This window comes from Lissotriton vulgaris, chromosome 5 (assembly GCF_964263255.1).
Source record: "Lissotriton vulgaris chromosome 5, aLisVul1.2, whole genome shotgun sequence".
NCBI classification, from domain to species: Eukaryota; Metazoa; Chordata; class Amphibia; order Caudata; family Salamandridae; genus Lissotriton; species Lissotriton vulgaris.
The window spans coordinates 1,316,479,705-1,316,505,568 of NC_141693.1; positions in this window are offsets into that span (position 1 = coordinate 1,316,479,705).

Consider the following 25,864-nt stretch of genomic DNA (forward strand, 5'->3'; position numbering starts at 1 on the left):
TACAATGGGTTAATTCTCTTGCTGCTACAGACGTAGTATACAAATTTGATCCTAATTTAAAAACACAAGAATTTCTGCAATATGAATATGAATGTCCTATGCCAGCTGAAGTCCTGCCTCTGGATCATTACGGATGTATAATATATACAGACGGATCATCACAACCCGCAGTTGGGGGTAAACAAGCATATAGTGCAGCATGCGCGATCGTTAAAGGGCGATGGCATGAAGGGAAATTTAGACCAACGGTCACTAAAACTCAATCTCTAGGAGATTGTACAGCTCAGCGAGCTGAACTACTAGCATTCAAGATGGCGCTTGAAAATACCGATCGCGAATTCCCCACACTCATAGTGTGCGATTCATATTATTGCGTTCAGTCTAATAATGAATACTTGCAGAACTGGGTTCAAAATGGCTTCAAAGATGCAAAAGGTGGCACAATCAAGCATAAAATGCTTTGGGAACAAATAGTTCTTTTACAGAAAGAACTACAAAAGACTCATGTGATACATACACTGAGTCATCAACGTGATGGCGTTCACGTTGCAGGGAATTCATTGGCTGATGAAGCCGCAAAGGCAGCTGTGCAAACGGCTTCCGTAGCTGCTATCACCGTGTCAAAAACAAAAATAGACAGCAACATACTACAAGCTGTCAGTGCGTCAGTAAAAGATGACAGAAAAACACTCCCGAAAGGCTTTCCAGTAAAGTACTCATACATAACTGATGCAAATAATGTTCCATTTGCTCGAATCCCTGGAGTGGGGGATAGAGCGATTCCAAACATGGAACACAGATTAGGAATAATTTCAGCGGCACACGAAGGGTTAGCATCTGCACATGCTGGTATTTCCGCCACAACATCATTATTAAAACAGAGATATTGGTGGCCGGGTATTAGGAAGCAAACTAAGAACTATGTTCTAGAATGCGAAATATGCCAAAGAATGAAAGTATCAACAGTGAAACGACCAGCACAGACGCCCCTTCTAATCTCAGATAAACCATTAGCATGTGTTTACCTGAACCACTGTGGTCCCTTACAAATCGATGGCAACTATAAATATATCAGGGTCGCAGTGGATTCCTGTACGAGATTCATTTGGATGTGGCCCCAGCGCTCGGCTGACGCCAGAACTGTTATAAAAGATTTGCGAGTCTTTATCGGCACATACGCAATTGGCATGCTACATTCTGATGAGGGTCCTGCGTTTAGCTCTGGAGTTTACAAAGAGGCCATGAACAGTATGGGCATCGCATTGCGGTATTCTTCTCCCTTCCATCCTGAGGGAAATGTGGTTGTGGAAAGAAAAAACCGGGACATAAAGCAATCTATAACTGCGAGGGTATTAGGTTCGGGTGATGGGTGGGTCAAACATTTAATAAGTGTCCAACGTAGTCTTAATAATCTGCCGAGAAACTCTCTAAAAGGTCTCACTCCATACGAACTATTGTTCGGAACTAGAGTGCATATTCAGGACCTTGATAGTCACACTTCAGTGGTAGAAGAAAAAACCTTTGATATCAAAGATCGTTTGGCTGTTTTACAGGATTTAAATGAAAAAAGAAAAAACCTGAGTAACAAAGTTGAAACAACAGTCGACAGCCACTGAAGAAAAACTACCTGTCCCAGCAAGACCTGTCTGGATTCCAAAGATTGGGGATCTGGTCAGAGAAAAGATCGCGGTAAAGAAGGAATTTGGGCCTTCGTACAGAAAAGCAGTACCTGTCTTAGCTATCAACGGAACAAGATCAGTAGTACTACCGCCCCTTGCTGGTAAAAAGGAGAACCGAGTTGTATCCATCGACCTGGTAAAACCACAATCATGTGGCCAATAATGAGTAGTAGGCCAAGTGGACTCCCAAGGAATAGCAGAATACCGAAGTTTGCTACAATCCGAGAGGCTCATGCTGAGAGACTAATCAAAATTGAAAAATCTGCAATGAATAAAAAAGGACTATGCAATAATGGCATGGAACTTGTGCCTCTTGAAACCCAAATAGTAACAGTTTGTCAAGAAACACCAATCTACAATGATGTAGCCTCAGAGTATTCTAATGAAACAAAGAAAAATGCAAAAGCAAATGAAAATCCGGAAGCAATTCCAACAATTGACAGAACTGCATCAGGCTACTTCATCAATTTCGACAATTTCTCTGAAGACCCAAGCGAGCATGAAGAAATGCCTCTTACAATAACTTTTAAAAACAAAGTAATTGAACTTTTTCACCAACTGAAAGAGACATATCTAATTTCACCATGGATTGAATTTTGGATTGTGTTAGGTGTACTTACTCTCCTGCATTGGCTCATCATGGTTCTATGTTTGGGAAAATTCATTGAGGGACAATATAGTACAATGGACACAGCAAGTCAGAACATCCACTTGGTCCTAAAGCCACACACATCCTCTCACATCGAGAAAAGAGAACTGTCATCAGTGAACATCACAGCCATTCCAATACCCGGTGGGGTAGCTTGGGACAGAACTGATTATGACATTCTTGGCCCGGTCGAGCTCTTGAAGTATCCTCACCAGCTCAAGATTTCATTAAGTGATTTTGTGACACCTAGTACCTTCTCTGATGACTGGGACTTTGAAAACATTAATAATATGATGTCAGATTTAGTAATGTCAGCCAAAATTACAGAACAAGATTACTTGCAGGGTTCATCCAATTCTGAAGAGCTATACTTCTACAACCATTATGGTGATCACTATTTGCATAAAACTGCTCAGCCTAGAAATGTTGCACAAGTTACTACTTGTGTAACGATATATCTGTAAGAGACATTAGTTAGTGATAGATTCCTTACCTTAGAATATCCCCAGGCGTCAGACTGGATCCGGAAATTTTTGCGTAGCAATACCCCTGCGCGTCGGTAGGCGTCGTCTGCGGCTCCGCGTCAGTCGTCGGCGTCGTTAGCGCCGGAATGACGTCGTCGTACTTAGACGCCGCCCATGCGCGCTGACGTCAGTTCTGATACACAGCTTTTCCGCGCCAGATACGCAGAGCCATGATAGAACTAACACTGGTGCCATGAAACTAGGGCCCTAAAAGGGGATGACCTTAACCCTAGATATCGGTTCGCAGAACGGGGAGGATGGGTGAGTCAGTAAGGAATCTATCACTAACTAATGTCTCTTACAGATATATCGTTACACAAGTAGTAACTTGTGCATCTGAAAGAGACACGTTAGTGATGGATTCCTTACCTTAGAATAGATACCCCAGCAATACCAACCCCGGTGGTGGGTCTGCGAACCAATATCACACCAGAAAGTCCTGGAGGACGGAACAGCCAAAGAAGCCATCCCTTGCCTGGCAAATGTCCTGCAAGGGGACTCCTCGGCCCAGGGTAGATGTTGCCGTGGCACGAGTGGAATGAGCCCGCAATCCAGCAGGGGGCTCCTTTTTCGCCATGGAGTAACATGCCTGAATACACAAGATGATCTACTGCGAAATGGTCCTCTTGTGTACTGCCTTTCCCTTCTTCGCTCCCACGTAACCAACAAAGAGTTGGTCATCCACCCGGAACTGGCGTGTGCGATCTAGGTAATAGGAGAGCGCACGTTTTGGATCCAGACGGTGGAGCATCTCTTCCTCTTTCGAAGGATGCGGAGGTGGAAAGAAGGTGGGCAAAGTAATGGACTGCCCGATGTGGAAGGCTGTGACAACCTTGGGCAGAGTCGTGTACGCAACACCACCTTGTCCGGATGAACAGATAGGAAAGGTGGGGTAGAAGAAAGAGCCTGGAGCTCACTCACCCTCCTGGCAGAGGTGATGGCGACCAGGAAAGCAGTCTTCAATGTGAGAAGACGGAGAGGACAGTTATGGAGCGGCTCAAAGGTAGCACACATCAGATAAGTGAGAACACGATTCAAGTCCCACTGGGGCATCACGAAGGGAACAGGAGGAAACATGTGTGTGATGCCCTTCAGAAATCTATTTATAATGGGGGACTTGAATAAGGAAGGCTGATCAGGTAGCCGCAAGAAGGCGGAAAGAGCAGAAAGGTACCCCTTAAGAGTGCCCAGAGCAGAGCCCTACTGGGCAAGGGAAAGAAGGAAGAGCAGAACTTCAGAAAGGGGTGCAGAGAGAGGATCCACAGCCTTTGGTGTGAACCATGCCACAAATCTGTTCCACCTGCAGGCGTATACCGACTTTGTGGAGGGACGCCTGGCTGCCAGAATGATATCACAGACTTCAGGAGGCAAGTCAAATGGCCTCAACTGTCGCCACTCAATCTCCAAGCTTGTAGGTGGAGACTAGACAGGTTCGGGTGCAGGACCGTCCCCTGCTGCTGCGACAGAAGGTCCTCCCGAAGAGGCAGACGAATCGGGGGATCGACTGACATGCTGAGTAGCTCGGGATACCAGTATCTTCGTGCCCAGTCCGGAGCCACAAGGATAACCTGGGCCCGGTCGCGCCTGATCTTCTTCAGCACTCTGGGCAGAAGTGGTATAGACAGAAAGGCGTAAAATAGACCGCAACTCCACTCGCGACGAAAAGCGTCTCCGAGCGAGTGCCGCCGTGGAAATTCCAACGCGCAGAACTGATGACATTGCGCGTTCTCTTCTGTGGCGAATAGATCTAACCAAGGCTCTCCCCATTGCTGAAAGAGGCCTTGCGCCACGTCCGAGTTCAGACACCATTCGTGATCCATCATGCACCGACGGCTGAGTTCGTCCGCCCTGGAATTCAGAGAGCCTGCCAGGTGTTGAACCACCAGGGTCACGCCCGGATGTTCCAGCCACTGCCAGAGGCGCAGAGCCTCCTGGCATAGGGTCCACGACCCCACCCTGCCCTGTTTGTTGCAGTACCACATGGCGGTGGTGTTGTCGGTGAACACCTGCACTACACTCCCCCGGACAGAGGGGAGGAATGCCTTCAGTGCTAGACGAATCGCCCGCAGCTCCAAAAGGTTGTTATGGAGCCGGGACTCCGCTGGAGACCAGAGGCCTCTGATCTCCGCCTCTCCCATGTGGACTCCCCAGCCCTGGAGGGACGCGTCCGTCACAACCACGTGCTCCGGGTGGGGTAGGGAGAGGGATCTGCCACTGACCCAGTTGCGGTCCGTGAGCCACCACTGCAGTTGCCTCGCAGTGCCCTCCGAGATCAAGACATGATCGGACAGGTTGCCCTGATGCTGGGCCAACTGAAACTTCAGGTCCCACTGTAGAGCCCGCATCCGCCACCGGGCGTGATGCACCAGAAGGATGGAGGAGGCCATCAGCCCCAGAAGCCGCAGCGTCAACCTGACCAAGACTCGGGATAACGGCTGGAAGATTGGAATCAGAGCCAGTATATCCCGAACCCGCTGCTCGGGAGGGTAAACCCGAAACTGCGCCGAGTCGAGAACCGCTCCGATGAAGAGGAGCTTCTGAGAGGGGCACAGGTGCGACTTCGGCACATTGATGGAAAACCGTAGCAAATGCAGGAGGTCGGCCGTAGTCTGGAGGTGGCTGACGACTGTCTGGGGCGAGCCCGCCTTCAACAACCAGTCGTCGAGGTAGGGGAAGACTGACACGCCTTGCCTGCGCAGATGAGCTGCGGCCACCGCCATCACCTTCGTGAACACCCGTGGGGCGCTGGTAAGGCCGAAGGGGAGCACGGTAAACTGAAAGTGCTCTTGGCCTATCGTGAACCGCAGGTAACGCCGGTGGGCCGGCAGGACGGGGATGTGGAAATAAGCGTCCTGCAGGTCCAACGCTACCATCCAGTCTTCCGGGTCCAGGGCAGCCAGGACCTGAGCCAAAGTCAGCATCTTGAACTTCTCCTTCCGGAGGAAGCCGTTGACGTTCCGCAGGTCCAAGATAGGGCATAGGCCCCCTTTGCCCTTCTTGGGTACCAGGAAGTAGTGGAAGTAACATCCACACCCTACTTCTGGCCCAGGAACGCGCTCGATGGCCCCCTTGGCCAAGAGGGCCGTGACTTCCTCTTGCATAAGTTGCAAGTGATCCCCCGACATGCGGTGGCATTGCAGTGGCATGGATGGAGGGGACACCTCGAAGGGGAGGGAGTAGCCCCTTCGGGCGATCTGCAGCACCCACCTGTCCGAAGTGACTGTGTGCCAGTGGGAGAGGTGATGGCGAACCCTGCCTCCCACAGGCGTCACATGGTCCTGAAAACTCGGACTAGGAAGGTTTTAAGGCGGGTGCTGCTGAGGGAGGTGTGGACTGGCCTCGCCGTGGTTCCACGTCCGCCACCGCGCTGTTGAACATTCTGCGGCGCGTGGCTGGCAGTACGTGGGGGGGGGGCGCCCCTTCCGTGGCCACGAAAGGAGCGAAAGGCACCCGATTGCTGGCGTGGAGCCGTGAGGCCCAAGGACTTGGCCGTAGCCCTGGAGTCCTTAAAACGTTCCAGCGCATGGTCTGCCTTGTCGCCGAAGAGGCGACGGCCATCAAACGGCATGTCCAGGAGGGTGGCCTGGACATCGGCCGAGAAGTTGGCGGACCTCAACCAGGCGTGGCGTCGAACCGCCACTGTCGTTGCCATCGCCCTGCCCAGTGAGTTTGTTGTATCCAGCCCACACCGGATAGAAAAACGTGCTGCATCTCGGCCCTCCGCAAGGGCTTGGCCGAGTTTAGCCTGGACCTCTTCCGGGCATTGTGGCAGCACCTCCGCAACCGTGTCCCACAGAATGTGGGTTAGCGACCCAAGAGACAGGCGGTAGTCACAGACCGCAGCCCTAAGCTAACAGACGAGAACACTTTCTTCCCGAACTGTTCGTATCTCTTGGATTCCCTGTCGGGTGGGGCCGACGGGAATGCGGTCTGGGAGTTGAAGGCCTGGATGACCAGACTCTCGGGGGGGGGGGGGTGGGTGGACAAAAAGCATGGATCGCCCTGGGCCGGGCGGTAGCGTCTGGCCACGTTCCTATCCACAGACGGACCTGTGGCGGGCTTGGACCAAGTGCCCACAAAAACGTCACACAAGGCCTCATTGAACGGCAGCAGAGGCTCACTGGAGCTTGACTGCGGTTTGAGGACCTCTGTGAGGAGGTTAGTCCTCACGGCCGTGACGGGGAGCTTAAGGTTTAAGGCCTTAGCTGCCTTCGTCAACACTACGCTATATGTAGAGCCCGCCTCCGAAGCCACAGTCGGAGGGGAGCTAAATCCAGTGTCTGGCGAAGTGTCAAAACCACTGGCCTCCCCAAGCTCATATGTCCAGTCCTGTTGAGACTGGCAATCCAGTGCCAGAGGGCCTCGGACCCCTCCCAATCTTCCTCGTCACCTGTGTCCTGTAAACAAGGATTAGTAGACAGGGCCTCCTCGTGGAGATAAAAATCTCCAAAGGCCGACGGAATCGGCGCCCAGCGGCGCCGTTCCCACGCCCGAGTCGGACCGCAGGAAACATTGGGGACGGCACCCGCAGTGGGCGCCGGGGGCGACACCTGTGGGGACGGCGCCGGTGAGGTCGTAAGGTCGACCGGCGACGCTCCGGATCCGGAGCCGGATCCGGTGAGGTCCTGCGGCACCGAGACCGAAGTCGCCGGTGGCGCCGAAGCACCCGACGGCGTCGGGCCGAAGCACCCGACCCGTTAGGACCTCCAGACGGAACTGTTGGGCCCGAAGGCATCACGGGAACCGACTGAGGAGGGAGGGCCCTCATGGCCATGAGGTACCGCTCGATCTCCTCCGGCGTCGCGCCGTGCCCAGGGACCCGAAGGTGTGGGGCAGGCGGCGACGCTAGCGACTCCCGCGGAGCCGCGTGGGCGGTGTCGCCCGAGCCCCCGGCCGCATCGTGCGAGCGTCGGGGTGGGTCGGAGGACCGATGGCGTCGCTCCGATCTCTCATGCCTCTTACCTGAGGACTTGGAACCTGACGACCGGTGTCCACTCCCGGAGCTTCGATGACTCCGACCTCGCGACCTGTCCCTCGACCTCCCATTGGACCGGGACCGGGACCTGGAGCGGCGCGGGGCCGACTGCCTCAGCTCGAGTCGCTTGCGGGACCGCTCCCGCCTAGCCTTCGACGTCAAGACCCGGCAGTCGGAGCAGTTTCGATCGTCATGGTCGAGGCCTAAGCACTTCAGGCACCGGCGATGAGGGTCCGTGACCGACATCAGTCGATCGCACTTCGAGCAGGGCTTGAACCCGGGCATCCCTACCGGCACCGATAGAGTCGAAGACTCGACAGAAAAGAGTGATCAAAAGATCAAAAAGTTCAGTCAAAAATTGACTGGGGGTAGAGCTTCTCCGGATCTGCGCTAGCTGGCGCGGAAAAAAGAAGAACTGACGTCAGCGCGCATGGGCGGCGTCTAAGTACTCCGACAACGTCATTCCGGCGCTAACGACGCCGACGACGGACGCGGAGCCGCAGACGACGCCTACCGACGCGCTGGGGTATTGCTGCGCAAAAATTTCCGGATCCAGTCTGACGCCTTTGGATATTCTAAGGTAAGGAATCGATCACTAACGTGTCTCTTTCAGATTTATCTTTTAACCAGTGGGAACACTGTCCAACTCCACCAAAAGGCAGTTCGAAAACATTTTTTGAGAAATACCAATACTTCTCAGGGTTTAATAACAGTGATCCAAGAACGTTTTATTTTAAAATGTTAAATAGAACAGGAATGAAAACAATGTTGACAAATACTAAATTGATTTATTCAGAAATATTTTATGACAAGATGTCTACATTAGGTTTCGAATTTTGGAAAAGCACCATTGAAACAAAAACAATCTGGGGTTCCAAGTACAAGGCCTAGAAGCACTGTTTAGGGCCTGCATGATCCCAGAACAAATGATATTCTTTAATGACACAATTCAACAAAGTACTTGTCTTGGCCTAGCTAAGATAAAAGACTTGAATACACCGTCTATTCCGAAACCCATGCCTGATAGTGACAGCACTACTGATGTGGAGAAAGACGTTTCTAATATTTTAAACAAAAACAGAACACATACTGATTGGAAAAAGTGGTTGATCTGGCCAACAGACACGAATAACTGTCAAGATAGATTCCTGAACAAAACACAGGGGTTCAAAATGACCAGACCAGACCCTAGATATTCCCAGAGACAACATCCAGGGATAGTTACAACATACAGTGTAGGGAAACTATGCCTTGAGTGGCTACAGAAATCCACACTGGCTGAAATTAAGCAACACTTGACTTTACTTAAAGACGGTGCTGACTTGCGTGATTTCATAATGGGACCACGCAAACAGCGCCAAAAACGTTTCATAGCGGCCGGTATATACGCTGCATACAACGAAGCATGGAAAGTAATGCAAATTGAGACAGCAGAAAAGATCCGAGAAATTGATCGTATACATTTGGAAAAATCACTTTCTGTTGTGGACAATGGGTTAACGACTCTGTCTTCCAGAATATATTCACTGGACAGCATTGTATCATCTGCCTTTGATATAATAGAACAGTACTTACTAATGTTACAACATGGTCAGTCTCAATTACGTTCTATTGTACAGCTTGGCTGGACGTTGCAAAATCTGCGTTCAGGCTACGTACCATGGCGTTTAATCAACACAACGTCATTATTCGGTATCTTTAACCTTACTGATAAACAAATCAGTTTGGCACAAAAAGGAGCAGACTAGGCACACGTGAAACTGCAGGAGGGCGGAAGGCAGTAGTCCCCGGTAGCATACCCCACACGCCAGCCTAGGACTTGATTGGCAACCCCACGCCACCATACAGCAAATGCCCCGTCCTGCCTGATTTCACTACTGGACGCAGCAACCAAAGCACCTCTCAGGCGCTACACCTCGCCCCGACACCCAGCGCGTGCCCCAGGAAAACCCCCCGGGTGGCAGGGTGTGGAGGATAGGAAGGAGCGGCGCCAACCTACAGTTCAGCCAGCCCGAGTCACGTAGAGATGGCTGGCAAGGGGCCTAAAAACGCGGCGGCGCAGACGCGCCTGGACCGGTTCGCGTACGAAAAGCCAGGCTCACCCTCGCAGGAAGCCAAACCACAATCGGGCAAGACGGCCGAAGCGACCGGTGGCAAGAAAGCGACCATTGACGACGTCATGCGTGCCCTCACACAGGTACAAGCCACGGTGGGATCAATCTCAGCCGAGATCACACTTATAAGGGCGGACTTTCACAAGATGACGGAAAAAGTGAACATATGGAGGTGGTAACCAAATCCTTGGTCGAGGACGTGTCGGAGCTGCAAATCAGCATGGAACGTATCTCGAAAGAAAACAGGGAACTGCGCGACAAGCTCGATGACCAAGAAGGGCGCTCGAGACGGAACAACATACGTATCGTAGGTGTGCCAGAATCGGAAGACACAAGGGCAATGGACCTCTATGTGGAGAACCTAATCAAAGAGACTCTGAAACCCAAAGGACTCTCTGCCTTCTTCACGGTGGAAAGGGCGCACCGGGTACCGGGCGGGCGCCCTAAGACTGGAGCTAACCCCAGACCGATAATAGCAAGACTCTTCAACTTCAGGGATCGAGACGCCATCTTACAGGCGGCGAGGAACTCGCCCCCCATCAAGATACAGAAAGCGACACTTGCATTCTTTCCTGATTTCACGGCCGAGGTTGCACGGAGGAGGAGAACCTTCTTTGAAGTTAAAAAAGAACTGAGAGCCAGAGAAATCCCATACTCTATGCTTTTCCCAGCCAAGCTTCGAGTCGTAGCTGACAACAAGACTTGGTTCTTTGATTCCCCGGAAACGGCGAGGGACTGGCTGGAGGGATGGAGGTCAGCGGGCCTCCCTCGTCGCTCCAACAGACATAATAAACACCGTGCTACAGGCTCCCGACAGGACTCGCAAACCAACGACGAAGATACAGAACTCCAGTCCCCGATGGCCGAACATCAAGAGGACAGTGCAGACGGAGAACAATGAAACACGGCAATTATTTGTGGAACCGATGGAGAAAGGAAAACTGCAAGGCCGCCATGGACACTGGGCGGAAGGGCCTCCGCAGCTGAGGAAGGGAGCCGCTGACCACGGAGAAACCTTCACCCCAGCGAGCAAGTACTATGTTATGGGTTGGGATCAAGCACTCTGCTAAGTTTGGGGGGCGGGCAGTTTGGAGTCCGTTGAGCAGGGGGGCAGGGAGGGGGGGAGTTGGGGGGGGGAAGGGGTTCTGGTTCTTAGTTTTTACACAGGGTCATGTTAGCTACGATAGGGCACACACACACAGAATGGTGAGGTTAAGATACACGGGCCTCCTGGTCCTCCATGCACGGAAGTCATCCATCCACATACCCGGCCATGGTGGGGGAGGGCACTGACATAGGACAGGGGGCCCCACTGCGCCTCATGTCCTGGAACGTGAGGGGGTTGGGTGATAAAATTAAGCGAGGCCTGGTCCTACAAAGCATTAGAAGATTGAACCCCGCCCTGGTCCTGCTACAAGAAACGCACCGCACCGGCACGGCCACAAAGGCCCTAGACAGGAAAGGCTATAGTATGCTAGTCCATTCTGAGTTCACGAAGGGATCCCGGGGCACCGGGATATTGATTCACCGTTCCTCCAGGTTTATAACCCAATCAACGGCAGTTGACACACAAGGACGCTTCGCAGCGGTACATGGGCAGTGGGAGGGAAAACCGCTCAACGTGGTGTCGGTGTATGTTCCGCCGGCGTTACACACCATAGCCTTCCCGGAACTGGGGAAATTCTTACTAGGCCTTCCAGAAGGGGACCTGATATTGGGTGATGATTTCAATGCAGTGGCACAAGACTCCCTAGACCGGCACCCAACGCGTACACAAACACCGGGGCACTCCAAACTACTTGACTTCATGGAGGCACAGGGCTTAGTGGACATATGGAGGCGACTCCACCCAAACGATCGGCAGTACACATACTACTCGGCAGTCCACGATAGCCTATCGCGGATTGACTATTTCTTGACGTTGGGAGGGGGTCCCCTTGCCTTCACTGATTCCCAGATTAAACCACGGGGAGTCTCCGACCATTCCCCGCTGACACTGTCCAACCAGGAACGGGCGTACAGGCGAGCTTACCCCATCTACCCGGGTTACCTCAGGGAACCAGGTATAGCTAAGGCTTTGAAAAGAACCACACGATCCTACCTCGCCGAGAATGTGGGATCAGTGGATTCGCCTACAATCCTGTGGGAAGCCTACAAAACAGTACTCCGCGGACAGGCGATTTCAGTGATCACGCAGCACAAACACACACAACGTCAGGAACTGAGGGGCCTAGAGGACCAGCTAGACAAGGCAACACAGGAACACAAAAGTAATCCGACTGGGGATGCCAAGCATGCGCTCCAGCTGGCTCAGCAGCATCACACTGGCTTTCTGCGTCGCAGAGTGAAAGACAATATGTCAGCGACTGCGAGCAGGGTGTATGATGTGGGCGACAAAGCCGGGAGGCTTCTGGCGTGGCTGGAGAAGGCGCGGGGGGGTCAAAGGGCCATACTCCAACTGAAGGACCCTAGTGGTGAAACACAGTCCAGCCCGGCGCGGATAGTGGAACTCCTGGCAGACCATTTCCACTCCGTGTACTCCCCTGACTATATGGTCACACGAGACTTGGCAGAGAGATCTCTCATAGGGGTACCGGTCCGCACCCTCTCCCCAGACCAACGGGATGAGCTTGAATCCGACCTGACGGCGGAAGAAATACAAATGGCCATATCCGCGCTACACCCAGGGAAGGCGCTGGGCCCCAATGGTGTACCGATAGAGTGGTACAAAACCATGTCCGAAACGTTGTCCGCACCATTACTCGATATGTTCCGGGAGTGTCGGGTGCAAGGCCGATTGCCTCCTGACCAACGCACGGCCACAATTGTCGCGATACCTAAGCCCGGCAAGCCCCCTGAGGAATGCGGATCATACCGCCCGATTTCCCTCCTTAACGCCGAAAGTAAAATACTTGCGAAACTATTGGCCACCAGGTTGATGTCCCACCTAACACATCTAATACACCCTGACCAGTCAGGCTTCATGCCACACCGGAGCACGGCGCTGAACCTGAGGCGGCTGCATGGAGTGCTGGCCCGCGCCCCGCAGCTGGAGGAACCGGCAGCGGTACTGTCACTGGACGCCAAAATGGCGTTTGACATGGTGGAGTGGCGCTATCTCTTTGCGGTCCTGGAACACATGGGTTTCGGCCCGACGTTCATATCGTGGGTCGGACTACTATACACCGAACCCGTGGCGCGGGTAACCGCGAACGGACATATTTCTAGAGAGTTTCCGCTGGCGAGGGGCACGAGACAAGGATGCCCACTCTCACCGCTACTGTTCGCCCTAGTGCTGGAACCCCTGGCCACGATTATCAGAACCACCCAGCTGCTGAAAGGCATACAGTGGGGAGGCGGATGGGAGGATAGGATATCCCTGTACGCAGACGACCTGCTCGTCTACCTCACGGACCTCGTGAACAGTATCCCGGTACTATTGGCACTGTGCGAACGCCACGGTGCGGCTTCGGGATACAAAATCAACTGGTCCAAGTCCGTCCTCTATATGATACAGGGCGAACTTCCAGCCCTGCCGGAAGATTGCCAACTGCTCATAGAACGTTTCTCCTTTAAATACCTAGGGATACGGATAACGATGGACCACTCCACCTTCCTTGAACTAAATCTTAAGCCCCAGCTGGACAGACTAAAATCAGATGTGCGCCACTGGAAAACTCTCCCCTTAACACTCCTAGGCAGAGCTGCGCTCTTCAAAATGATGGCGCTACCCCGCTTCCTCTATGTTTTAGAGAATACGCCAGCGACGATCCCCGTAACATTCTTCCGCCAGGTGTCGGCACAACTGTCCGGCCTTCTGTGGGGAGACAAACCAGCCAGGGTGGCGCAGGTGAAATTAACCAGGGATTGGTATAGTGGGGGGATAGCCCTCCCCAACCTCGAACTGTACTACTGGGCCTCACACCTCAAGGTGATCAACCAGTGGGTCCATGCAGCACAGGACGATCCCGCGTATGAGGCAGATCGACTCCAACTGGGTACGTCCACCCTCCTAGCCCCACTTTACAACAAAGGCATAGCAAGGAAGTTGGAGGGACCCACCAAACACACAGTAGCCATCTGGCACAAAGCGCAAAGGCGGCTGGCATGGGAGGGAGTGATTACTAAACTTACGCCACTATGGGATTCTAAAGCCCTCGGTAACCTGCGCAGTTCAAAAGGGTTTGAACAATGGGACACCATCGGGATTTCTACGGTGGGCGACCTGTGGACGAGGGACGGCGTGCTCTCCTTTGCGACCCTAAGGGAGCAATACAACCTTGAGGTGACAGAAACATATAGATACATACAAATTAGACACGCACTCTTGTCAGTGATGGACCCAGGCATGACACCCCCGGAATCGGCTCCGTTAGAGGACCGGTTACTCACGGACTACATGGAGTCCAGCGCAACCTCCCTCACCTACCGCAAACTGCTGAACAATCTGCCGGATCCCCTCGGAAAATTGAAGGAATATTGGGAAGACTAGGTTGGGGACCTGGACGAGGCAGACTGGAACGCAGCTCTGGCATCTCCCAGAGAGGCAGGTGTTTCCACCCGATTCAGATTGGTCCAATTTAAAATACTCCACAGGGTCTACTACACCCGCACGACACTACACAAAATACACAGAGCAGACCACCCGCACTGTCTGAGAGATTGTGGGGAGGAGGGTACACTGTTCCACACTATCTGGACCTGTCCAACCATACAGAACTATTGGAGGTGTGTAACTCGCACGATCGGCCAAACCCTCCAGAACCCGTTCACTCCCGATCCTAGAGTCTGCCTCCTAAATGTGTGGGGCCCGACAGACCTGTCACTTCATGCGAAGAGTTGGGTGGTCATTGGTGTAATGATGGCAAAGCGTGATATTGCAAAAAACTGGGGGGCACGGGAGGCGCCAACACTGGCGCAGTGGTGCAGAAACATGGATGTGCTTATGGTGACAGAGAGGGCTGTGTATCAACAAAGACTTAATCCACGCAAATGGAATAGAATTTGGACACCGTGGAACACATATAGGGGGGACATTTGTGAGCCTCTTCCTGAGGAGGAGGATGAGGACAGCTCTGGGGACGAGGTGGATCTGGAGTAGTGGGGGGGAGGGAGGGAGGGAACCCAGGCAAGGGACCTGCCACAAAGACTTGGGCACCACAACCCAGGCAAGAATGTAAGAGCTATTAAGGGCCCCATGGCCACACCAATGTTATACTGGACTACTGTGCCGGATCGTGAACTTTGACCCTTGAAGTAGCAAGTTTTAAGTTGGGGGGGGGTAAAATGTAAAAGTTGCTCTATTGATCGGTGGCAGCTGAATGTTGAGGCTGCCCAGCTGAATGTATAACTGTCGTTTTATACCTTGTGCTAGCAACAACAAAAATAAAACTTTAAAAAAAAAAAAAAGGAGCAGACTATACGATTCTGAGCATTGAAAAACTCAAGAGATTACCATTGACAATGTCAGAGAGACCTGTCATTGAATGGATAATACATTGAACGATTAAAATTCCGATAACAACTTTCCAGTTCAAATACTGTCAAGAGTATATATCAGCAGGCCAGTATGAAAGGTTGGGTAAAGAATACATCAAATCAACCTGGGATGTTCCTTATACACACAGATGTTATAGTGAAGGAGACAAAGAGGTATTTCTTGGTGGTAAAAATTGTAAAAAATCACTAAGCGGTACACTTCTGTGTCAAGGAATTAATTTGCATGGAGCCTGCGAAGGGTCTTCAAACAACCTTTCATGTCACCTGCATGGCACGCCTGCAAAACGGATAGAGCCATTTTTTAGACCACTTTCAAACGGTAGTTACATTTTAATAAGTGGCCACAGCTGTTGTGGCATGCTGCCAGGAAAAAGCTATCTGACAACCGTAACTTCCAGGGCCATTTGCTGTATGCAAGTATTGTATCCACACAGCAATCCAGATCTGGGGGCTGCGTTATGGCCTCGGTTGAATATCTCTTCTATTCGAATTGATACTTTAAACAGAATGAAGTCTATTCTTTTACAAACAACTGTGCCTCTAACGTCATCAAAAGAAACATATGATCTACAAGTTGCAAGTACAGCAGCAGAGATACATACCCTTTTATCAACAAATTGCCCCGTACATTTCGTAGAAGTGTTGAGCCAAATCTTAAACATGTCTGATACCAGTGGCATTGCACATGTATTTAAGACAATTTTTTCGGGACTGTTAGCACCCTTTAAAACAGTTCTGGGCATCTTCCCGAATTTTGTCCATTCTGTCTTCGGTGGCCTACCCTTAATCTTGGGACTCGTGGCCGGAGTTTTATATTTGCTCCTTCTGCTCCGATATGGCAAGCCAATCCACAGGCAAGACTCTAGCAACGATGGAAGAAACGATCCTAGCAGTACGATACCGGGACTGTATCACTAAGGACCACGGATTGGCCCGGCTAAGAGATCTAAGTACAACCTGGTTTCTTTCATTCAGACCGATCTGGCAAGATTGCATCATACCTGTGCTTCGATGTCTGCTATGCGGAGAAGAATGCGTGCTGGATATCTGTCTTACACTACAATCAGCAGTACCAATGGATATCGATAATTTGCTAGGTCCGGTAACGACTCATGCATCATGTTGTCCCCAGCGGCTACCGATTCTGATGACGGCATTCGTTGAGACTTCACCACTACGAGTAGGTGGCGGTGAGGTAAGAGAGGAAAGCAGCACCGAACAGGTACAGCCTTCTGTGAGCATTGCTGATCCAACCATCGATGATAGCACTCACACAGAGAACTGCGCAGTAGCAATATTTTCGAACTTAGCCGAACTTTCACCTGATGTGGTAGACCAATTTTTTGCAGGTCTGTCTGAAATAATGTTCTCTCCCATCAATGAGAATAACTCCTAAATAAAAACAATGAGCACACAGCGTTCCCTGAACTCTGAATTCAGCCTTCAGTTTTTTATAAACAAAGCTACAGAAAATATTTGGAACTTTTCCCCTGAAAGCGAAATTGTTTTTGACCATATTTTCAAAATATTTACCTTTTTTGGCACATGGTACTCTGCTTAAAGTAGAACTATTCTTAGAGAACAGAGCTTTTATTTTAGGATACTAGAGACAATATCTTACCTCAGCCTCTAGCACATATACAGCAATTTGTATAAATATGTGATGAAATGGTCTCGACCTTCTTTTCTGTATTTAGAGCCATTTCATGTGTGATTTTCGCAATGCTGATATATATATGCTTTTATCTGAATGATGACACTGCTTGAAAAGCGTACAGTACAAACACTCATTTTTTGTGTATTTACCTTATACCATTTCAAATGCGAAAAATGTATTTTGGGGTGGGTCGGAAAAAACACATGCATCACTGAATGTTTACTATTGCTTAGTTTTTAGTAATGATGGACATCAATCCGGTGAGTGGGTGTCGTGTTCATATCTAGGACCCTAATTCTATATTCCCGATTTATTACCTTGTGAGGTTATAATCAATAATATCCTGATAAAGGCATAAGAATCAGATTCATATTCAGTAATAGCCCATGCAATCCAAAGCACAGCAGAGCTATTCCCATAGACTCCTAGAAAGCACAACGCGTTCTTTAAACAAACCAAGCCTCCAGCAGCCCGGAACCCCCCCCCTGCTTTTGTTTTGATTTGAACAAGAACTCCTGAAGTTCAGCAAGAACTGTTAGTTCTTGGTGAAGTCTTATGTCAAACCCGGCACCTTTCAGGTATAAAATACCAACAGTTGCCTTAAGCAAACACACAGTGGTTTGGAGCAGAGCGGCCACCTACTTGCCCGAGAGCCCAGCTGATGCGAGTGCCCACGGAAGCCGCCCCTCCTGTTTGACGCACTGAGAGAGACGCTGTCTTTTTCTCCAGCCGAGAAAATCCAGCTCCGGTGTTTCCAGCCTACCCTTGCAGGTTGCTGGGATATCGAGTCCTGAGGAAAGAGATACCAGACCTCCCACATTCTATTACCAAGGTACAGAGCTGACTAAACCCTTAAGAGAATTCTTGATGCAGATTCTTGGCAAAATTATCTTAACCAACTTAACTTAAAACTGCTACTTACTCATCCCTTCCCAAGTATTAGGCTTAGGTCAGGTACACCGGGGTAGGCTTAGTTAGAAGCACCAGTTGAGTACTTTAGTCAATGTATTTATGTATGTATATATTTTATCCATTTTAAAGTATCATATGGCTAAGAAACCGTATCAATGCCTTTACAGTATTATTTCATAATACTACTTTTACTGTATGCACTTTACTTTACTTTAAGTATTGCAATTGTGGCAATTCACTTCTCTTGCATGAGAAAGAAGACTGCTCAATATATAACACCTTTTTTATTGAAAACGCCCGTCTCTCTATTTCTCTGCATTCTGGTGAAACTAAGTATGCACTGCTGACTGAGTGAAATAGCTGTCTATTGTTTTCACATGACTCTAGTGATATACTTTTATTCTGAGGGAGCAAAGTTGTCATGTTTATGCGGTTGTCGGAAACTGAATCCCTTCTTGTCTGAGCCAGGGGAGCTTGTCCCTCCCTATTCAAGAAAGTTTCCAGTGACCTCTGAGCTAGCTGGCGCAAACCTAAATGAAGTTTAACATAGTCAGTAGAGACCTAGATGACCTCAGTCCTACGTCTACACTGCTGTTTATATTATTCCAATGCGCAGAGCCTATTGGGAAAATAGGAACTACACTACACTAATTGATCAGTTCGAGTGGTGCCACCAAGGGATTTCTTCCTTTTTTTTACTGTAAGTGTGATACCCCAGAAATCGCAATCTTCTTTGAAGAGGTGTCCTGGTAGGCCATTGGGAACCGGTGTCCCGTCTTTTCTGATGCTTTTTAGGATTAATGTTGCACGGTTAACTGCGATGTGATGCTCTGATTTTTCTTCGCTAGATGGGAGATTCCCTATAACGGGCGGTTCAGATGTTCCTTCGATGGGTGTTGGGAGAGTATTTCGCAAACTGTTGGTAATAGAGAGACATTGCTGATACAGTTGAGACTGACTTGGCGTGCAACAATACAATGTAGCCACATGGGCAATCCATGTGCGACTAGCAACCACTTAGCGCCGATCGTCGCCGAGCCCTGAAAGCCTATTGATGTAGGACCAAAATTCTGCATGTTTGGAGTCAGCAGGTTATGAATGTGCAACCATTGGTAGTCTTGCTATTGTCTTTTGCAGTCGCATATGTTTTGCCTATGAGTTTTCCTTGCTAGGAGTTGATCCTGAGATGTTTTATCTTTTCCCTCACTTGTGGGTGCAGATGGCTGTTCTCAAGGCCCGCTTGCTTTACCCCAGTTTTACACACCAGGGTTGTAGTTGGCAGCAAATCCTTTCTCCTGGGGCTCAACGGTGTTTGGTCTGCCTATCAAAAAGTCGTACACCTCTGTCGCCAGTTTCGTCCAATTTTCGCAAACATTGCATGCTGTAAAGTCTTGGGCAAGTCTGGGCCAGTTGCTTTTCCACTCACATAAGGCTGATGTGACGATTATATTCCACTTTATTCTCCTCCGTAAAGCATGGATTTCCTCCCCCTTAGTATGACCCACAGGGGCAATGAGCGGGTGACTGGCCATTTGTAGTGTAATCAGTGGCCAGTGGGAGATGGTCACTAGTCTGGAACATATGTCTTTGGGATTCTGACACTTGTCCATGCAAGCGATTACACACGAAGATGTAGTCAATCGTGGTTTCGATTTTCCCCACTAGTTCTATATTCAAAACAGCCTTGGGAGAGTAGAGCAATTTTAATCTGTATGTGTTTAGAAAAGTGTTCATTAGCATTCCGGCCGTGTCCATTGGTAGTGCTTCATCTCGTGCAGTACCTAGGTATCGAGTGTTGAAATCCCTGGCGATTATAATCCCAGTTTAGCTGACTACTTAGTAGCACTTCAAGGGTGTCCACTAAAGCTCTCATGACACTGGATCTTGGCAAGTCATAACTGTTGAAGTGAATGTTCAAAAGTACAATCTTTATAGGACAATCAGTCAATTTCAAGCCTTGTAGAAGAGTAGCTTGGGCCATGTCTTTGTTTAATAGGGGTGAGCTTTTATGTTGCTGCTGATTCGTATGTATATTGATAAACCCCCCCGACGGTCTTCCGAATATGTTGTGCTTTTTTGCTGGCTGCTGAAATTTCGTAAAGCCTTGAATGACCGCTGAGTTTAACAGCCAAGTTTCTTGAAGACATAACAGGCCCTCGGACTGAAGAAAGTATCACTCAATCCATTGTTCTGACAACCGTTTCTTTGTATGCTAGCAGCAATTTGTTCTTGACGATGGTCAGGTTATTGCTGTTCCCTTATTGTTTTTTCTTTCAAGGTCCATTTTTACACTTTCTGTGTACGTGTGCCTTGTTTGAGTGGAATTGGGTGAAAGCTGTATTCTTTAGTTGGGGAATGCTGTAGTAAGAGCGACGTAGTTTGTCCCTCTTAAGAAAGACTTTCTTAAGCTCTGTGTTTTTTTTATGTTTGTACCGACTTTTAACACGAATGGGTATCTCTCCTCTTTAGGAATGTGTACCTTGATGCCCCAAATTGCAAATCAATCCTTTTCTATCATGATTTATTGTGGTATGGCGTAATTTTTCCATTTTAATATTGATGACTCTCTTGTTATATTGTTACCCAGTGGCTTGAATTGAACTTGGATGAGATCTTCGGTCACGATCGAGGCGAGCTCTGGAATGTGTTGAAAAATTTGTAAAATATTGGACCTGTTTAAAATGTCGGAACTTCTCTGTGAGGTATATTCAGGAGTGAAGATTGTGATGTTATTCTCTGCTTCCATTTGCCCTTGTGCCTTTTGGCATTCGTCGGTGAAATATGTGGCCAGGTCTTGTGCGTTTGTTATGGTTGCTCTGGTGTCTTTCTGGGCAACTTTGATCCCCCGGGGCTCATTGTGGTTCAGTAGCGGGGGGGGCTGTAATTTCTCTGCCCGTGGCGTGGGGCCGAACTTCCCACTTGTTACTTTCTTGGTGCTGCTTCACAGGAAAGCTACCAGTGCTGACTGTTTGTGATGGCACTTCTGGTGCGAAATAGATCTGCTCTTCCATCTTGTGTGACAATCTCTCATTAATATGTGAATTTGTAATTGTTTTAGGAGTTATGTTGTTTGGCTGGCCGTTTCCTGGCCTAGCACTAAGACTTTCCTTTTGAAAAATCGGATAGAATTTCTGTGGCTCTGAGTTCTTTGATATGAGAACCTTTTTTGCGTGCATTTTTTTGGCTCTGAGGGCCATCTGGTTCTCTCAGGCCCAGCTGTAATTCCTTTGCCCGATTCCGTTGTTTGTTGGATTTAGCTTGTTTTCTCAAGCGTTTCTTTGCTCTCCTTTATCGTGTTTTGCAGGGTTCTGTTGTGAGTTCCAAATTGGTTGTTTTGTATACATTCTTGTGCGTGGTTTCGCCTGTGACTGTTTCCTCATATTTAGATGTGCTTTGGTGCATCACTGCTGCCATCTGTGAAGACGACGGAGGTGTATCTGTGCACAAGATCGGTCACTGACTTGTGTTTTATTCTGCGCTGTGTTCTCCTCTGTTGAACGTGTGTTGCCCGCACAGTGATTGCGGGAGTGAGGAAGGGGGCCCAATCCCCCAGGATCAGATGACAATGGTGAGACCACAGGACTTGCCCATTCAACCAAGGGAGAAAGATGAGAGCCGATGCTCAAGGCAGAAGGGGCACACAATGACACCCGCTGCTTGCTGTCAACCATTAGCCGACCCGAGGAAGAACCAGTAGTCATGGCACTTAACAATATAGCATACAACTTTGAAATAGACACAGGAGCGGCAAGGTCATGCCTAAGGGAAGGGATGGCCCCCAATTGAAAGATACCATGGTTACACAGGGATTTCCGGGTAAGATGTCAAGGTTACCCTTTACAAAACCCCTAAACCAAAAGGTAGGAGGGATTCGAGTGAGAGGACAGTTATCATATTCCCCCTCCTCCCTGACTAATCTATTAGGACATAATCTGCTAGCCATACTGAAAATAACCATCCGGTTAACCAATAATGCGACCATGGCCTGCTCTTCCTCAGAGGCTCCCATCCTAAGATCCGCTGCATTGAAACACCCCCTCATCACAAGTATACCAGCAATGATACCACCTACCAACCAGACCACCTTCATTGAGGCGGTCTTGGCATACATGGGAGGACTCCTGGGTGTCAGCTAACTCACTTGGCAGAGAACAGATCATGTGCACCACCTCCTAGTTGAGACGGCTAAACAGACAAAACCTTTTGCAACTAATAGGGTAGATGAGAGTTGCGATTACACTACACAGGTGAATACTGTGTCCCATGGGACCAAGCGAGAAAAGGGTGTAAGGCAATTGGGGGGCAATGGCTGCAATCGCTAGATCTCATGAACTTTTAGAGACACCAAGCTCAGACAATGCTGCAGCCACGTCACCTCCACGTGCCTGGGTGCAATAGAGACAAGGTTGCCTAGCAAGATGGGGTGCGTCCTTCCTGCTGAAGGACCCCTCTCAGCTAACAAATGTAATACCTGAACACTTAGCTATTGTAAAGAATGCTGCACACAAGGAAGACAAAAACCCACATTGAGGACATTTCCTAACTGAATACAGGGAAAGAAAGGAGTATGAAACAAGCAGGCAGACACACACCCCACTCGGCGACCCACAAGGATGATCCACAAACAGGAGCAACCCCTGGAGAGACACTGCTAAATTGGTCCAACACAAATTGAAAAAGACTGCCTTTGAGAAAGCCGCATTGGCCACAAATGTGCAAATTACACCAGTTTTAAAGGGAGCTCCACTGCAAAACTCCAGAGGGTTTCGACCCAGACATAGCAGCAGAGGCCAGGGAGGTTGGCAGCAAACAGACTTTAGGGAATGTTACTATTGCCACAGGATGAGCCACATGGCAGACCGATGCCGGTTAAAAGCACACTACAAACTGAGATCTATGAGCCAGGGTCTGCCACCACAAAATCGTAATCCACACACCCAAGCACAGGGAAATCCGAATACACCTAACATTCATCGGCAGGGAGGACAGTTGGCTGCCTCACCCCCATTACAGCGATCAGGTAATTGTATAAACATGTGGCAACCGGAGACAGGGAAATCAGCCCAACAGGGACCGGGGCCACAGCTTCGGCAGGGTGGCGTAACTGTCTGGTGAAGTAATGCCTTCAAACAAACACAGAGTCCAAATGTGCATTAAGATTAAAACCCCAGAACAAAATATCACCCATTTCCCAAAAATTAACTGGGGATTCAGGGTTGCTACATGTGTTCTGTCGATCGGGTATCCTCACTAAAATCTGCCATTAAGGGTGCCTGTGGAAGTCAATGCCCACTCTGCTGCTGATCCCCTAGGGATGGTGTTGGCAGACCACACCTCAGAGAGAGGGCAGTCGGATGAGGGTGCAGCTCCCAGACCAAGAATTAAAAAGCTGGCACCCAGGTCCCCGCGTCCAAAGTCAAATGGGATAGGTTCCAATAACCAGGCAAAAGGTCCCCATTCTCGGGCATTCGGCCCGGGACCCCGGTTTCCTGTATGGCATGTAGTTCCAACAGCATCCCCAAAAACTAGAAGCCTCCAGCCAGACGGACACCTCCTTTCAGTTTTAAAACAAAGCTGTCCTCAAAATGCGGGATTCGGGATTCCTGTACGCCAAGGATGGTGAAGATCCCACAACCTCCACAGGACACGCACAAGAGTCAAGGTACGAGGCACCTGCATTGTGCTGTGTCGGATGAAAGATTCGCCAGGTTAGCCAGACATCCCCAGAGTTACGAGACAGTTCTTGTCCAGTCATCAGCCCTAGGCAAAGTTTGGCGAAGATTCCTAGTCTTGGCCCGGGCTCCCCATGTCCTTATGATTTTGCAATGTTTTCTGCTCTTTACTTTGGGTTTTCCGATAGGCGGGTTCTGGTCACCATGCTACACCCCTCCAAAATAAGCGACAGGAGTACACCCACTTGTTGGAACTCCATAGCCCCAAGCCAGGACCGCAGATTCAAGCACAACTGCGGAGACGTGGTCCGAGGTAGAGGGTGGTGCTTTGGAGAGGGGAGGCCGCCAAGTCCATCACAGCAAGAATAGAACACAGAATGCGCTCACCCCTTTGTCAGGCTTAGCAATTGACCAACACACCAGGTCCAACATACACCATCCAGAGAAAGCAGTAAGCCAGACCTCCATCACCACAAGACAGCGATCAGCGGTACATGGGAGCCACTGAACGACTTTCCAAACCCTTCTGCCTCATAAGTGAAATAGCAGATAGCGCGAGATCCAGGGAATTGTGCAAATGCCAACACAAGTAGCCCAAAAAGAGAAGCCTCTAGCGAATATGTGGAAACGAGCTATCTGGAACCAGAAGGGAGGGGTTTGTTGTGCAGGCCGCATGCCAAGAGATTTGTGATCTTGGGGCACGTTGCAACCATCAACAACACTTAACAATGACATGACCTCTCCTCGTACAGTTCTGTGCATGTGTAGGTTGAAAGTCACCCACACTCATGGCACCGCCAGGCACATATCAGGAGAGACAGGATCTCGAGGAAACTGGCAATGTCTAAATAAATCCCTACATAACAAATGATAGATCCATCCCTATAATCACAATAACACTCTCTAAAACATGAATCCGTGGACCCAGTAAAGTACAAGGACTCATAAAATAAATGAATCCCTTATTACCCATAAGCCACCTTTTAGCTCTTAACCATCAAAAAGATACGACTGGGGCCACATTCTAGTGCCCCACAACAACATAAAAAAGTGGAGTAAATGGAGTGTGGCGAATACAACCCTGAGGGAAATACAGGAATTTGAAGAAACAATCATTAACAACAGCGCACATGCAATGTTTTCCTAATTTAACAAATGAACCAAGGTCTTATCCAACTGGTCTGCAATCGAACCACCAAGTGCACTACCCTTCAGCTGCATGTCATCACCCCAACGCGGATCAAAAGTGTGTGGATCAAACTTACGAACTGCACTGTGAACTATTTTGATTGAACTGATGAACGAAAATACCTGATAACTAGAGGTTCACCGACATCTCCCCAGGATCCATATCAGAAACCTGCAATGCTCAATCGCAAGTTATGTATTTTTGCACTTCTATGTTCTCTCTGTCTAGTTTGGTTGCTGCCGCACCTATTCGCTGCCAAGGAGCCACCTGGCCAAATGGAGTCTGTTCAGAAACTATCATCCACATGCACTACAGTGAGCCCATTTACACAACATGTGGTATCAGCCCATGACCGCTGTGGGGTCCAAGACATCAGCCAGGTTACGTTACGTCTGTTTGCTGATACTGCATGCATTAGGGCACAGATAGACTTTACTTGTCCTAAAAGGTAGCCCCTGAAAAAGCAAAATGCCTTTAGCACTTATACCTATGCAGAATCAAGGCCAAAATCCAGCCCAACAAGGTAGAACCCCACAGAACAGTAGTGAATCTGACCCAATAAGAGACTAACCCAATAGCGCTATACCTTTTCAGCAGCCCTAGCGATCCTCAAACTGAGCTAGACAGGATGTGCTGGAAAACCACCATAGGGGAGGATATTGTTTGGCACCAGGACTTTACAGAGAAGAGATTATTGGAGGTAGCAAAACCCCCAACTCAGTGCACAAAAACAACCGCTCCTGCCTTCATTTGTGGTCCGAGGAAGGTCCTTAGCATATCCGGGGCAGTCTTCTTTAACAACAAATGGACCCCTGACATGGAGTTCCTGTGTAGGGCCATCCAGCTCAATGATACGAAGGAAAACGTGTGTCATAGGGGACAGATGAATGAAAGCACAGGCACCCTATATCAGGAAATCTCGGATACCGAGGTGGGTGGATACACTTGGCTAGAAGGGAAGGCACAATCCTTAATTGTACAGAAACTTACACTG